The sequence below is a fragment of the Sceloporus undulatus genome, unplaced genomic scaffold (assembly GCF_019175285.1).
Source record: "Sceloporus undulatus isolate JIND9_A2432 ecotype Alabama unplaced genomic scaffold, SceUnd_v1.1 scaffold_14, whole genome shotgun sequence".
In the NCBI taxonomy this organism is placed as follows: domain Eukaryota; kingdom Metazoa; phylum Chordata; class Lepidosauria; order Squamata; family Phrynosomatidae; genus Sceloporus; species Sceloporus undulatus.
In genome coordinates, this window is record NW_024802936.1 from 2,796,353 (window position 1) to 2,812,817 (window position 16,465).

General features: G+C 38.1%; 1 protein-coding gene across 1 annotated transcript in view; it reads right to left on the reverse strand.

The window, feature by feature from the left end:
* Positions 1–16,465, reverse strand: part of LOC121917297 (disks large-associated protein 1) — a 414,174-nt gene that overhangs the window by 278,814 nt on the left and 118,895 nt on the right. The gene's annotated exons all lie outside the window — the stretch shown is intronic.

A 16,465-nucleotide genomic window follows, 5' to 3' on the forward strand; every position in this document is an offset into this window, starting at 1 on the left:
ATTAACGGTCTTTCAAAAAATCTCTAATTCATGGTTGATGAAACTGTATGAGGGAATAGAGATGGACAGATTAACATAAGCCGTGAGAGAAAGACAAAAAAAAAAAAAAAAAAAAACAGAGAAGAGAGGAATGGATAGAAGTTGTCAAGTTCTTGGAACAGAGATGGGGAAGATAGCAGTATTGAGCTTGTAAGAATGAAAGCTAGTCAAGTAAATAAAGATATAGATAAGTTATTTGTATTTAGGGGAAGATGGATCCAAGATGAGAGTGGAAGATGCAAGAAAGACAAGTCTGAACAACAACAGATTGTAAATTGGTAGGAAGGAAGTCAGCATGTATGTGTCAGTTTGTATTAGTTTGTATGAGTATATGGAACGTAGAAGATGGAGTAAAGAAGAGTCAGATGATAGGATAGAATGTAAAATAGGATTAAGTATGTATGGAAGGTTGGTGTAAGTAAGTAGGAAGACAGAAAAGAAAGAAGGAGGATAGATGAGTAAATGGGGGGAGTGAGAAAGATAAAGAAGGTATTTAGGAAGGTTGAAGTGGAGGGATATAGGTTAAGGTAAGAAAGGGTTAAAGGGGGAAGGACTCTTCATTTAGTATGTATAATTAATTATTACTGTTAATAAGAGTGTATTATTAACAATTGTTAATATGTTTTAAATAATAAACTTTTTATAAAATAAAATAAAATATCTAATTCAGCCTTAATTGGCAAAAATGAGGAATCACTGTGATAATTTTTTGACATTGTGGAAGCACTGTCTGTACTAGTGCAGAGGTCATGACATTTTGACAGTGCTGCATAAATATACTTGTACTCCAGATTGTTTCTGGTAGAAAAAGAAACCTCTCTCCTTTCTCATATAACTAATTGTACCTGTCTCAGAATATTTAGGCACACTAGTACAAGACACACACGTGAATCTGAATACACAATAGTTTCAAAGGTTGTTTTTCCTTTAAGAGCTTTGAAGAAGATATGTATCTTGTCCAATGTGCTGTGTTCATGGCTGGTTCTACATTTTCTGAACCAGTAGCTAAAGATGTTTAATAGATTCAGACTGCAAACCTGAAGCAAAACATGAAAACTAAAACCAAATCCAGGTTTTCTTGGAAACTGTCACAGCAAGAAGAAAAATGTTGTACATGGTTGTCCCAGCACAAATTTTACAACATTCCCTCTTTTGTTCTCATTTATTAGCTATTACAGGCTCTGTTATTTATTTTGAAGTACTATTGGAGGGTGCTAATTGACAACAGGACCTAAAAGAGAAGTGATGGCACTATTCTTTAGGCTTTCAGAGATAATTTTAATACAATCTGTCAACAAGGAAAATAACATATTGACACCCTGTCTCCAAATATAACTGTTTCCCATCTCCTGAATCACTTTTCATCACTAATAAGAATGGGAGAGCCAATGTGGTATGATGGTTTCAGTGTTGGACTAATACCCTGGAAGACCAGAGTTCAAATCCACCCTCCATGATGGACCCACTTAGATGATTTGGGCAGGTCACTCTCTCTATCTCAGAGGAAGGCAATGGCAAACCCTCTCTGAACAAATCTTGCCAACAAACTCTGTGAAAGATTTGCCTTATGGTTGCCATAAGTTAGAAATGGCATGAAGTCACATAACAACAACAAACACAAAATTGACTTCTCTAGCTATTTTGTCAACATTTTGGATATTCAGATCCAAGGAATGATTACAAAGACATACCCAGATATAGCAGGAGTGTATCTAATACCTTTGTGGTAACAAACATCCTAATTTGTGGTAACTAGCCTGTATAAGTTACCTATGTTCTCAGATGCAAGATTCGACAGGACACATTTATTCCCTTCAATCTGAAAAAAGACTAGTAGACAACATTAATCCACAAATTGGATAAATGTAAGGCCAAACTTAACATAGGAATAGTTTGGCATTTTCCTCATCCACTGAAGAGTAGCATCAGCTGCTATGAATGGGAGTGAACGAGAAGTAAGAAAGGGGCTACTTAATCCTTTCTCCTTTTCCCACTAAAAATACCCCTTTATCTGTTTTCTCAGTTATGTACTTCCAATGTCATTTCCTGTTCAGAGGAAACAGTAGTTAGTGGAAGGTGATATTGAGTTGACAAGTATAGATGTGGGAACACCTGAAGCACTCTCACTCCATATCACTCCTCTGATGAAACCACTGATCTCTGAAGCAGTTTTTCCAATGATGGTTTAATTCATTGGGAGGCAATGCACACCTTTATCTCATATTTTCTAATATGGCCCTATGAAGGGGTATTTTCCCCATAAAAAGTGGGGCAAATATACCACCTGAAAGCAACAAGTATTGCAGGATTCTGACATTTAGAACCCCATTTCAGACTTTTGGGTTCCTGTATTATCATATGTGACAGTATCACATTTCATCTCTTAGTTTCTGTACAAACACACATATGTACTTCTCTACACTCTGAAATAATTTACCTTAAAAAAAAACAACCACCACATATTTGCTTGTTGTGCTCTGCCATTAATAGGACCAGAATAGCTCTACAGACTGCAGTCAAGCCAATTATTTATTGTGCTACTAGCCAACTGCATCTGAACTCTATTGGGCAGCATGACTCACAGAACAAACTCCCATCCTTTAATGCTATAATTTACTTACATGGATTTGTATATTCTTAAAGTCATCAGAAGAGTATTAAGGTTCATGTAATTATCAGGGTACTATTTTTATACAGTCAATAGTTATTCTTTCTCTCCATTGCTTCCTCAGATCATAAAGCAGCCAATGAACATTTAATTCAGAGGGGGGGGGGGAATCATAAAATCAATTCAGAACATTTTGTGTTGTAAAAAATATATCTCTACAAAAGCAATTGATACAGCGTAGGTTTCTCATGTCTCAAAGGAAGAAATAATCTTATTAATATTTAATGATAATGCTTTAGCCAAGATTGTTATTTCAATAAATTCACCTGGGCTGCTGATCCCTTTGCAGCTGAACAAAAAATGCCCAGCAACGCAATCCTAAAATGATAATCTTATTTAAGTTCCACATGATACACAGCTAAAGGGGAAGACATATAGTTCTGAATGCTGTCTGCAGGCACAAATGATTAAAAGGAGCCCTTTTTTGTACATAGTACTGACATTTCTGTATGTTGTCTTTTCAAGTACTCATGACATGTTTAAAAGGATTGTGTACATTTGATACCACTGGTTTAATCTCCCACTGTAAAGTGCTATGGCTATGTTAAATTATTGTGATCTCTCCAAAGTTGCTTGTAGTATGAAGAGCAAGGAAAGGAACAAGGCAAACTGAGAAAAGAAACAAATGTGCTGCTGTGAACCTAAAGTCCACTTTTCTCAAGATCAGTCTCAGGAAAGTAGGATGCATTTCTCATGTAACAGAATGTGACTGCTGTATCTGATTTATCTTAAAACTCCCTTTCAGCGATAGTTAAATGACACAGATACATCTGACTAACAAACTACATCTAAGTGCAAGAGGAAAGATTTTTCAGTTACAAAGTTTGTTTTTTAAGAAAAGAACCCAAATAAAAAAGAACCCAAATAAAGAAAACAAACTGATGCAAGAGGTAGAAAGATAGATGCAAAATTAATGGTAAGAAAAACTGTTGTCAAACTGACTTCTGGACGTCTGTTTGAATACCATTTATTGAGGACAAGGGAACTGGAAATAATATTAAGAATTACTTGGAACACATAAAGAACCAGGAAGATGGTCACAAACAGTTCTACTGGCCACATATAGTCAAAGTCTGTCCTATCCAGTTTGTAAAAAAAAAAGAGGCGGAAGTCCAGGACCATTAGTCCATCTAGCTCTCTGTTGTCTCCAGTAACTGGAAGTTTTATGAAACTGGCCAGCATAGAGGCAGGGAAATGAATTCAGAACCTTTTTCATGCAAAACATTCTCTGTTTCTGAGCTCCATCACTTCACATTCACCAGAAGAGTAATGTGCATAGTGTTTCAGCATAGTGTAGTGGTTTGAGCATAGGACTATGGAGACCAGGCTTCAAATCCCAGCTCAGCCACTAGGTCATTTTGGACAAGTCACACTCTCTCAACCTTAGAGGAGGACAATGGCAACTACCTCTGAAGAAATCTGCCAAGAAAACCACATGATAGGTTGCCTTAAAATTGCCATATGTTGGGAATGACTTGAATAACAACAGCAACCTTTCAGTGCATTCCCTTCCCATGGAAATTTTCCAGAGCTCTATGCCAGTGTTAAGAGGAAAGATTCAGTTTTCCCCTAGATGCCCATTTCCACTGTAAATTAACTATTGCTTGCCAGTTCAGATTGCACACACATTGGTATTTCAAGAACACCTGGTATGTATCATCTACCATACATTTGCTCTACACTGTTTATGGTATGGAAAATTTCTTCGTTTTCACTTAAAAGAAATATCATGGTTCAAATTACATGCACTTCTAAAATGAATTTCCTCTCTGAAAACCCTGATGTCATTATCCTAGCAAGCTGTTTATCTTCTGCAGAACTGCCAATAACAGGTGGATAGGCAGTTTTAGCATTTGGGAACATGGAGTGAATGTCCTGGTGTTCTCTTCCAAAAAGAAATTTCTATCATACATCATAGATCAGGGTTTAGTCATATGTTCAAGGAATTTGTTAAAATCAATATAGGTGACTTTTTCTCCAACACGCTGGGTTGGATCCAATATTGGTGGTATTTAAAATTCAGCCATTGATATCAATGATACTGAAATTTCAATAAAGTTTTCATTCAATCCATTGCTTTGATTACTCTGTAGCAATTCCTAGGATATAACATCATTTTCTGTGCCAGAATGCATCCAGACTGCCAGACTGAATCCAGGTCTCAGCAATGGCGTTTTAGGTCCAAAACACAATGCAGAAATAATCCAGCCTGTGACTGTTTTAACTGCCCCTGGCTCAGTGCTAGGGAATCCTGAGAATTGTAGTTTATTGTGGCACCAGACCTCTCTGACAGAGGAGGCTAAATGTCTCACGAAACTACAGTTCCCAGGATTTCTAGCATTGAACCAGAGCAGCTATGCTGGTCTCAAACTGGATTATGGTATTTCTTCAGTGTGTTTTGGACCATGGTCAACTGAATGATTTTGATTCTACACATTTAAGTTACAAATTATGCCACAATTATGAGCAGACATGGGAAAGTTCTAGCTTCCCATTTGCAAAATGGGATGTTGGTGAGAAAAGGATATAAGCTTCATGTAAAGTGTTACTGCTACAGAGCAAAATTATAGAACAATTATATGAATTTAAATTACATTTTCATTAACTCTTGTCTTGAGCAAGCTATAAATCCTGGTTCATGCATATGTTGTATATAGAGATAAAGCAGCACAGGTTAAATATTACACTAGCTCTGGGAGTGGTGGCAAATCTCTGGCACATGGAGCTCTGTTTGCTGGCTCACATTCCAGCTCCTCCTCTTCCCCCACCCTCCCATCTCTACAACTGTCTCTGAGGAGGTTCCAAAAACTAGTTAAAGGCATGCGAGGGTAGGAGGAGTGTTTTCCTTGCCATATCTTGAGGCTGAGAGAGTGTGCCTTGGGCTTTTCCCTCAAAAGTCCCACCCCTGGAAGTCCTTACCCCCAGCACCGGGTAACACCTGGTGTGGGAATGCCACTGAGTTTGGCCACTCGGTCTCTAAAAGGTTCGCCATTACTGGCATAGGCTGTCACTTCAACCGCAAGGCTTCTCAAAGAAACCATCCATATATCCTCTTAAGAATCATCCAGTCTTAAGCAATCTGTCAGTAAAAAACATTTCCATGCTGTCTTTTTCCCAGAAAGGGACCCAGGGCAGCTCACAAATAATATAATTAAAAAAAATTACAATAAAAATGTAAAAGACAATTAAAATCAACTAGCTAAAAATAGTATAAAATTACAAAAAACATGCAAAAGTAAAAAACATAACTAAAACGCACACCCCATGTAAAAGCTTCCCCGACAAAATTGTACATTAACAACAACTTAAATAAAAACATCTTTGCCTGCTGCTGAAAGGAAAGCAGGATGGGACCAGCTTAACCTCCCAAGCCTCTCTCTCTCTCATGTCCTCCCCACGCAAGCCTGTGATGGTGGTGGGACCAAGAGAAAGCCTTGCCACATAGATCTTAGGACTCTTACAGGTTTTTATGGAGAGATATGGTGTTTCTAATGGTCTGGACCTCAGCTGTGCAGGACTATGTCATGACCAGCACTTTGAATTGTGCCTGGAAATGAACTGGTAACCAGTAGAGCTCTTTCAACAAAGGCATTATATACTCCCTATAACCGGCATGGGTCAGAATCCTGGATGCCACATTTTGAACCTGCTGAAGTTTCCAAACAGTTTCCAAAGGCAGCCCCTTGTAGTGTGTTACAGTAGTCCAAACAGAATGGAATCGAGGTATGTGACACTGTAGCCAGATCCAATGTCTCAAAGAATTGGCACAACAGGCACACTCGTTTTAGCTGTGCAAATGCATTCCTGGCCACTGCTGAAGCCTGTATCACTGGATCCCAGTTTGTGCCATTCATATTCTGCTTGCAACCTCCCATAGATATTTTATAGCATTCTAAACATATAGTTTTGCTCACAAGCAGAGGGCCATTAATGTATCAATAGAAGTATTATATGATTTATGTGCACCTAAATACTATCTATATTCAGATACCAGCTGACATTTGCACATTATGCCATTACAAACTTCTTTAGTGGTCCACTGAGCTGTTTCTGTGATGTATTGCACAGTGTAAAACTTTTTCTCTCCAGATAGCTATCTTTGTTCCCTCTCACTTTTAAGTTCTCAAAAAACTTTTCACTCCCTGGGTACTTTATTGTTGCATCCTCTCAGTGTAACCTTTTGTTCTCTTTCCTCTTTTAAAATGTGTTTTACGCTTTCCAATCCCCCTAGTGGCAGGATGTTTACAGGCTTCCTTGGGGCAAAGGCACTTTTAAAATATGTAACCGTCAGTACCATTGAGGAAACAGGTTGAAGTACTTGCTAAATGAAAGGCTGGGGGGGGGGGGGGCAACCAGACTTGGAACAAGCCAATAGCATCTTCCTTACATAAAATAAAATAAAGTTTTTATAATTATGGTATTTGGGAGTGTTGCATACATTATAGATTGTAAAGGACCTTGAAGCATGATCCAGTGAGAGCCATTAGGTGTGTGTGTATATATATATATATATTATTGTTAACTGCCCTCAAGTTGACCCCGACTTATGGCAACCTGTGTCTCTGAAACATCTTCAAGCATCTATTTTCCACTGCTCTGCTTAGGTCTTGCAAATTCATGCCCGTGAGCTTTCTAATCGAGTTTATCCATTTGACATGCTGTCTTCCTCTGCTGTCCTCTACCTTCCCTAGCATTGTTGTCTTTTTTAGTAAGTCATTCCTTCTCATGACATGACCAAAGTACGACAGCTGCAGTATCATCATCTTGGCCTTCAGGGTGAGTTCAGGCTTGATCTATTCTAGGACCAATTTGTTTGTCTTTTTTGGCTGTCCACAAATTCCTCAGTACTCACCACCACGTTTAATAGGGTTTTTTTTCTTTCTCTTGGCTTTCTTCACTGTCCAGCTCTCACATCCATACATGGTGATAGGGAATATAATGGCTTGGATGATTCTGATTTTAGTGTTCAGTTGTATATCTTTGCACTTTAGGATCTTGTCTAGTTCTTTCATGGTTACCCTTCCCATTCCTAGCCTACTTATTTCTTGACTGCATTCTCCATTCTGTTCAATGTTTGTAACAATATATTCCTGTACTTTGGATCAAAGGGTGAAAAACAAACCTCTTAGTTTGGAAAATTTAAGCAGGAATACTCCTTTCTTTTTGTTGCTTGATGTCTATTAAGAAAATACGTTGTAAAATATAATTTCCATACCAATCTTTTCTTGCAACAGTATGGTATCTTTCAGGGTAAAAATCCATACAGCAATGAATATTGTTTAGCAAAATACTAAAGCTCCAAATTCTAAACATACTTTCAGAAAAATTCTGATTTTGAGATCCAGTATTTGGTGGTGACTAGAATGAATAGATGTGCCTCTTTGTCAGCAGGGAAGCCATTTGTATTTCAGAGGCCTTAGACACATTGCACAAAGCTCTGAGTGTTCATGTGTGGCCAGAGGTAGGCTCTAAGACTGAGAATCAGCATGTATAGTGGTTTAAGAGTTGAAATAGGATGCTGGGAGACCAGGATTCAAATCGCCATTCAGCCATGGAAACCCACTGAGTGAGCCTGGGCAAGTCATTATTATTTATTTATTATTATAGTTTATTTTTATAGCACTGTAAATGTACACAGCGCTGTACATACAAATGATCAAATCAATAAAAACAAAACCTGCCAATGGCGTACAATCTACAAAATACGTATAAAACAATAGGTAATTATATAAAATAGAATTGGTTAAAATAAGCAGGCAATAATTAAAAACAACATCAACTATCCAATCAAAAATCAGATAGATAATCACACAGTGCCTGGGAATGCTTCCCTGAACAGGATAGTCTTCAACTCAAGATTTAAAAGTGGTTAAAGAAGTGATGACGTGTGTTCGTGGGGTAAGAAGGTTCGAGGAGTGAGGGGCAGCAAATGAGAAGGGACAAATCCGGGACGGGGCAGTGGAGATCCTAGGCTGGGACAGCAGACTTTGACTAGTAGAATGGAGGGTACGAGTGGGAATGTACTGAGAAAGAAGTTCAGATAAATAAAGAGGGGCCAGCCCATGCAGAGCTTTATAGGAGTCAGACTCTTCCAGTCTAAGAGGAATGCAGTGACCAACCTCATCAGAATAAATCTTGCCAAGAAAACCCTATGATAAGGTCACTAGAAGTTAAGAGTTGGCTTGGAGGTATATAACAACAAAGGGTCTAAAACTGGGCATTCTGGGAATGGATTGGAAGTAGTGTGGAATCAAAGGCTTTCACAGCTGGCATCCATATTTTTGTGGGTTTTTCAGGCTATGAGGCCATGTTCTAGAAAAGTTTTATTTTATTTTATTTTTAACATTTCACCAGCAGCTGTGGCTGGCATCTTCACAGAATGCTGTCACGGAAGAGAGTGAGGTGTATATACTGTTGGTTGAGAGGAGGTGATTTGCATGTTAATCTGTGTATTGATCTGTTCTTGAATGGCAAGGCCTCAGGGTGTCTATTTAATTAATGATACATTGTCTGCTGGGAAACCCCTTCATCCTGAGTGGTTTTCATTTGCATTTGCTTGGTCTTGATTTTGGTGTTTTTCAGGACAGGTAATCAAAGTTTGTTTACTTTAAGGGTTTCTTCTTTTTTGTTGATATGTTTACGGATTTCAATGGCTTCCCTGTGCATTCTAACCTGATAGTTGTTGGCATGGCCCAGAATTTCAGTGTTTTCAAACAGCATTTTATGCCCAGGATGGTTTATAACATGTTCTGCTACTGCTGATTTTTCTGTCTGACCCAGTCTGCAGTGTCTCTCGTGTTCCTTGATTCTTGTTTGCACACTGCGTTTGGTAGTCCCTATGTAGACTTGTCCGCAGCTACATATTACGTAGTAAACCCCTGCAGCTGTGAGAGGATGAGTAGCAGCATTGGATCTGTGAATTCCAAATCCTCTCCATTCCCCAGGAGAACTTAAGACTGAATCCCTCAAGTACAGATACTGGAATCAAACATCTTTCTCTATGACTTCAATAGAGGAAGCTTTTTGTAAAAAGTATAAAGCCACTAGGAAGATAGGGAAAAGTTACCCTGTACTTCCCACTAGCTGGAGTGAGATGGCAGTGCTTCCTTTGCAGAGCAGGGATCAGCAAAATATGAGATGCATGTAGCCCTGAAGAGCCCCAGAGTACTTCCATTTGTAGGTGGGGGGCAGGAGACAATTTTGCCAGATTTGCCCCTGAGTTTTTTTAGGTCCAGGGGATGGGCAGCTGGGTTATTTCTCAAAATCAAAAGTGACTCCATTCTGATTTGGGGGGAAAGGGTCCTTCTGAATGTGTAGCAGCCTAAGTGTTCAAATGTCTCTCAAAAATGCTTCCTTCACAGTAAACATCCACAAGATTATGTTGTAAACCTGAAATATATACAAGCACTGGTCTAAATCCCATTTTAGTTTCAACTAGAGTAGACCAACTGAATCAATGTAACTTATTCAGATGTTGGTTTACCACGTTCACATAGATTCAGTGGGTCTACATTGAGACTCACAGATGATGATGATAATAATAATAATAATAGCTTTATTTTTATCCTGCTTCTCTGTCACAAGGACAATCGGAGCAGCTTACAATTAAAAAATCTCACATAATACTAAACATAGTACCCCAATCTTCCCCCCCCCAAAAAAACATCATTACTAATTAAAATAATCCATTAAAATCAACAAGGGTGGGCGATGGGGTTACAGAATACGCAATAGGGTGATGGATTTAATTTGTGGCCACTTTCCACTCAATAGGTCTTACTTTCTAATACTATAAAAGTAACTAGTGTCTAATTTCTATGAATTAGAACAGTTTTACGGAGCTTTTGAAACCACTTTAATATATCTGTAAAATACAGTCCAGAAAAAGAAGGTAACTGGTATGTTGCCATAAAAAAATAATGAAAATTCCAATTTTTGTTTGTTTTTTAGCCCTTTTAAAATGAGACCCAAACACTGACTTTTAAGTAAAGATGTTATCTGTGATACACAATGCTGATGGTTGGAATATCAAAGACATAACAATAAGACTCCCCGTCCCAAAGTCATGACTGATAATATCATTGCTTTCATTCCTCCATGTAATGACTTAACTTTATTTGTTATTTTGGAGGGACAGTCTTCTCTTGCATCATTGTGTTCAATTTTTTTTTTAAAAAATGGGCGATTTTTCACCTGTGTTCCTAATCTATGATGTAAGCCTACAGGCGGAGAGCACTTTACTGCGGTGCCCCTTAAACTTAAAGCTGGCCCTGCTTCTATCTTTAGGGGACTCTAAAAGCCATTTAATGGCTAAGAATCACTTCACATTTTAACCACAGCAAGCACAAAATATAAATATGCTGTGTCAGATACGCAATGTACAAGAACATACTGTTCAGTGCTTGCGCCTGCAACATATCTATGACGACATATCTAATCTATCCAGTATTTTCTCAAAATATCATTCTGGAATGGACAAAGTGGACATTACAATGAAATAATTATTGATACAAAGAGACCATGTCTTTACCACAGTTTAAAATGATGGTATCAACTCTGCTCCTATCTTTTAGGTTGATGTTTTTGTGCAAAACTGGCTCCAGTACAAGAGTGCTAACTTTTCTTGATTTTGTAGAACTCCGTCTAAAGGTAATGTCTCCAGATGAATAAAAAAAATTTTTAGAGAATGAAACTAACCTCATTCTCTAAATCTAGCAATGATTTGTTATTCTTTAAATTTAAAGGCAGGAGGATGAATTCAGAGTTAATGGTAGAATGAAGCACCCCCCCACCCCGTTCATTGTTAGATTTGGACCAAATGGCTTTATCATACATACAGTGTACAATGGTTTGCCTTTTGTTCCTCTTTCTTATCTTAAGATTCAGAAGTGAGTTAGCATTTACAAAGAGGCTTTTCTTGACAAAATAATAAAGTTTAGCTTAACTGAGGTTCCTTTGCTTGTAATTACTTATGTGAGTCAATCTGTAAGTACTCACAGCTGAAACAAGGCAACACAGATGACATGTAATGGGGTGAAGAGAGATTTTAAAGATATTCAAACCATTATGGCATTAATTTTATGGAAAATGTGAAACACAAAAACATTAAACATTTCCTTTTCTGAACAGGAAACCATATACCATTCAAGATTGTTCTCGTATCTTATTTTTCACGTATGTTTTCAGCTGTCTTAAAATTATTTTTCTCAGTTATCACTTCATGTTGGAAGGTTTTGCATTCTCTTTCCCTTTCCTTAGATAAATAGGGATTTCCTGCATGCAAACTCCCCCCCACACACACACACCATTCAAACTAACCATGGGATTTAGGTCACTCCGTCTTTGGGACTAGCAGACATTCTCTCAAAGATTTTCAACTGAGCTGTTCCCATCTTTCTGCTCTTTCAACTTTCTTCTGAAAGATGGTGAGATAAAGAATTCTTTTCTACCTGAACTATTCACTATGTAAATTAGGATGCAGCCTTTATCTAAATATTGGTTAAAGCCAATAGTAAACTTTTGTTTTCTAAACTACAAACTATGTGTTTGTTGCTTTTGGAGTCAGTCTGAATTCTTAGGAAAGCATAGTTGGACAAGAACACATTTTCTGCTATTCTGCTAATTTAAAGCTAAACTCTAATGGGCTTGACTTTGACATTTTGATATTTAAATATTTTTGTTTCCTAAACAAAGGCTGAAGCTTTAGTAAACTTAAATTACCCCACACTTCATACAAGTACCAAGAGCTAGTTCAAAAGTCAAGAAAGTGCATGAAGTACAATTCTCATGGGATTTTACTGCCTCAAATATTGGCAGGATACAGACTGCCCAAAAAGGGCAGTCTGCCACCGCCTCCATTTCCATCAGTGGGAAGCTTCAGCCACCAATCGGCGAGGCTTCCCGGCAGTGGAAAAAGAAGCCGCAAAAAGCGGCTTCTTTTTGCGGCATGCAAGTGACATTGCAGTGTGCCATTGGCGCACTCACGACGTCACCTGGATGAAGCGATGTGCAGACGCTAGCCATCTGTTACGTCAAATGGCGGTGCCCGTGTGAACAGGGCTCTGCCATTTTGTACATACTCCGTATGTACTAGGGTTGCGAGCGTCTAAAAGAGATGCCCCCCAGGCAACCCTAGTACGTACGGAGTACGTACAAATGGCCCATCTGGATAGGGCCAAAGTTGGGCTTCTGTATTCGAAGACGCTCCCCCATTGAAAGATGTGAAAATCTTTCTAGCCTACCACTCTTTTTGGAGTCTAGTTTTCAACATTTTTTAAAATGTGATTGTGGGACACATTCAAACACATAATCTACATAAAGTTTTCATCTTGTAAACATTCAGGAAATCTGTATTATACCACAACAATTCAGTTTACTTTCCATTGAGTCAAGAAGGTAAACAAATAATTTAGGTAGCCTTGCAGTGTTCACTTTTGTGAAATTGTGGAATCACCTTATTTCTAATTAAATTGTACTGAAGCGTAACAGATGAGAAATAATGGAGTTGAAGAGATTGCAAACATGGACTCACCAGCTGCAAATCCCTATGCAGACTCTGTGTTGGCCTTGCCTGGCTAAGGCATCCTTTTAGTAAAACACAGAAGGTCGCTATGCATGTCATGTTATCTCTTTTGTTAAGACCATTGCAGGAATAATTTTGACTAATCCTAATCCTAAATATTCCACTCTTTGCAGAAAAAGACAGTTTCATCTTGTTTTAATCAATGTAAAGACCTGCTCTCCCATCCATCATAGGCTTCAGTGTATGGGGCTCAAAATGTCACATGGCCACTTTATTTTAAACAGAGGATTGCTTTCATTTATATAGTATGCTGTAAATTCTTCTTTATCAGCAACTTGAAAGAGGAAATAATTGTTTTTCTCTGTTTACTTCAGGATTTAGAGATGGCACTCTTTGTGTTATGATAAACCCTTTTGCAGTATGAAATAGAGTTTACTGTTAAGCTTAAACCCAGTAATTCAGGAAACAGCTGCCCTGGAATATCAAGCCATCTTCACAATCTGTAGGACAAAGGAAGTGAATATATTTAGGCTACACTACTTTGTTACTGGAGATTTCATTCTCTTTTTAAAGTTTTCTTATAATGGGAGAGAAATTCCATTTCTCCTCTAATCCTGCTTTCTGATAATGTTTTGTACTTTAATAGTTTTAGTGGCAATGTATATTCTAATCTGCTTTTTGTTTGCCAACACTTACATGTCAGACTATAAGGTTGACTGGTAAGTGTTATTGTTTCATAACACTTAGAATCATACAATTAAGAATTACTTTAGCAGCACAAAAAGCTTATGAAAGACAGTTTAGCAAAGAGTCTTTTATGTATATGTTCCAGCTTTATGGACATTTGTCCGTGACTAATGCCAAGGAAACAAGTGAAGCTTTATCCAACTTGGAGTAGTAGAAGAAATTAATGTTTCTCTGTTATCCAGGTCATTCAGCTGTTCAAGTGAAAAATGGATCCTACAATTTTGCCCAGTAGGGGAATTTGTATAGAGAACTATCTTTTTATACTTTCTTTTTCCCTATTTATATTTAATATACAGTCTTTCCATGCATATAATTTGGGATTTTGCTATGTTGCTGTCATGTGTGTTACAAACCATGGAAAAACTCTCAAGTAGCTACGACAGAAACAGAACGTCTGACATTATAGTATCTGCATTAATATTACCCTGTCAAGTGGTTAATAGTTTTTATTAGGACCGCCTCCCATTTGTTCGGGGCTCAAGGACCATCCCTCCAGCCCAGCTGTTTGAGAGGGAGGCATGCCTGTGGAAGAGGGACTGCCTTGCCCCACCCGACACAACCCCAGAACCTCAAAAGAGGACTCAGGTGGAGGTTGATTGTTTTGAATGTTTGACTAATTGGTTTTAATTATTTGTTTTATGTTTTGTCATTGTTATATTTGGAGTTTTTGTTGTATATATGAAGGGGGGAATTATGTGTCTTGTGTTGTATTGTATTAGAGTTGTATTATACTGTATTGTTGTATTGCATTCCATTAGAGTTACATTTGCTATTATTATATCATGCTTGTGGGAGTAAGGGACCATGTTCTTGTTACTCTTATATTGCTGTATTGCATTATTGTATTGTCTTTGTTATTTTGCTGCCAGGGTAATGTCAGGAATTGCCATCTAGATGTCATGCCTTAATTATTACCATGTTGTGTATTTTGGATTTTGTATCTTTATTAGGCATTATGCTATGTCATGTACTTTGAATTATGTTTTATTATTTATTTCTGTTTTTTGCATAAATATTTTATTGTTATGTTTGTTATGTTACAACTGGTGGGGAGGCTATATTTTTTTGTATTTGATACCTTTCTTTTGTAATCTGCTTTGATTCCATGAGGAAAAAGCAGAATATAAATACATAATTTATTATTATTTATTATATTATTATTATTAATTCTGTATTTTGCCAGCACTCATCTTTTTCAGCCCAGTTCAGTTCAGTACCACTTTGGACCAAAACCAAATGCAAATCTGGGAAACCAAATCTATGCATTTCCCATTATATAGTGCTGTGAAACCAAAATAGACATAATCTTGTTTTCACTCAAAAACATGAAATCTGGACACAGGGTATACCTGCAGAGAGTATTAATTTTGCCATGAAGACATGGGTTGTGATCCAGAGATGTCTGTGCCAGCTGCATTTAAAATCTGCTGTAATAAAGTTTGCTAGTATACGTACAGATTCTCTTCACTGTGGTAGTGTTTGCCATGGATTTATTTATGGAATTACTCAGCATTTATTCTATTTATAACCTACCTTTCCCCCACAAATGAGACTGAAGGCAGCTTACAAGTAAATGTGAAAAAGTAATTGAACTCTGGAGATCAGGGTTCAGTTCCCTGCTCAACCATGGAAACCCTTTGGCAAGTCACACACCCTGAGCTCCTGAAAACCTAGTGATCTTAGGATCTCCATAAGTCAGAAACATGAAGGCACAAAACAACAACAACAGAAAGACAGCACAGGGAGAAAAAATGACACTTAAGAGTTTATCACACTGCTATAAAAACCCGGTTTACCTCTCCCGAGTTTGAAAAGCAGCTTACTGAGCGGTCCTGTGACCTGGGCTGCATCCGGACTGTATTCAGCCGGTGGATTCGTCGGCAAATTACATGCAATAGAACATGGCTGACTCCCAAATTAGAATTCAACTCGGAAGAGGTAAACTGGTTTTTAAAGCTCCTTACACAAGTATGTTTCCTATTTGTGTATTCTGACATATTACAGAGTGACATACAAGAGAAAATGTAAAGATAGAACATACACACTAAACAAACATCACAGACTGAAATTAAAATGGGACATAACCTAAATAGAAATGCAAAGAGTAATGACAAATAGGAGTGGACTGGGAAGGAACTTCTAATCAAAAGTTGGGTGTGGAAGAAGGAAGGCACACACAAAACAAATACCAAATACAGTCTGCCCTCCCCATACGAGAGGGATCTATTCCAGACCCCCCCCCACCGCGTATGGGGAAAAGAGTGCATGCTCAAGCCCCATAAGAAATAATGGGGTGTGTGCTCGCGGCGGCACACAGGGTGAGCAGCATGAGTACGTGCCCCATTATTTGTGCCTGGGCTTGCCTTGCGCATGAGCTCAAAGCTGTTGGGGCATAGAGAGATGTGCTGTGTCCACTACGACCACGTGCAGAGTTGATCCACGCAGGCAGGACGTCATGAGAAGGCTCTTGGAGAGATGTCTGCAAAGGC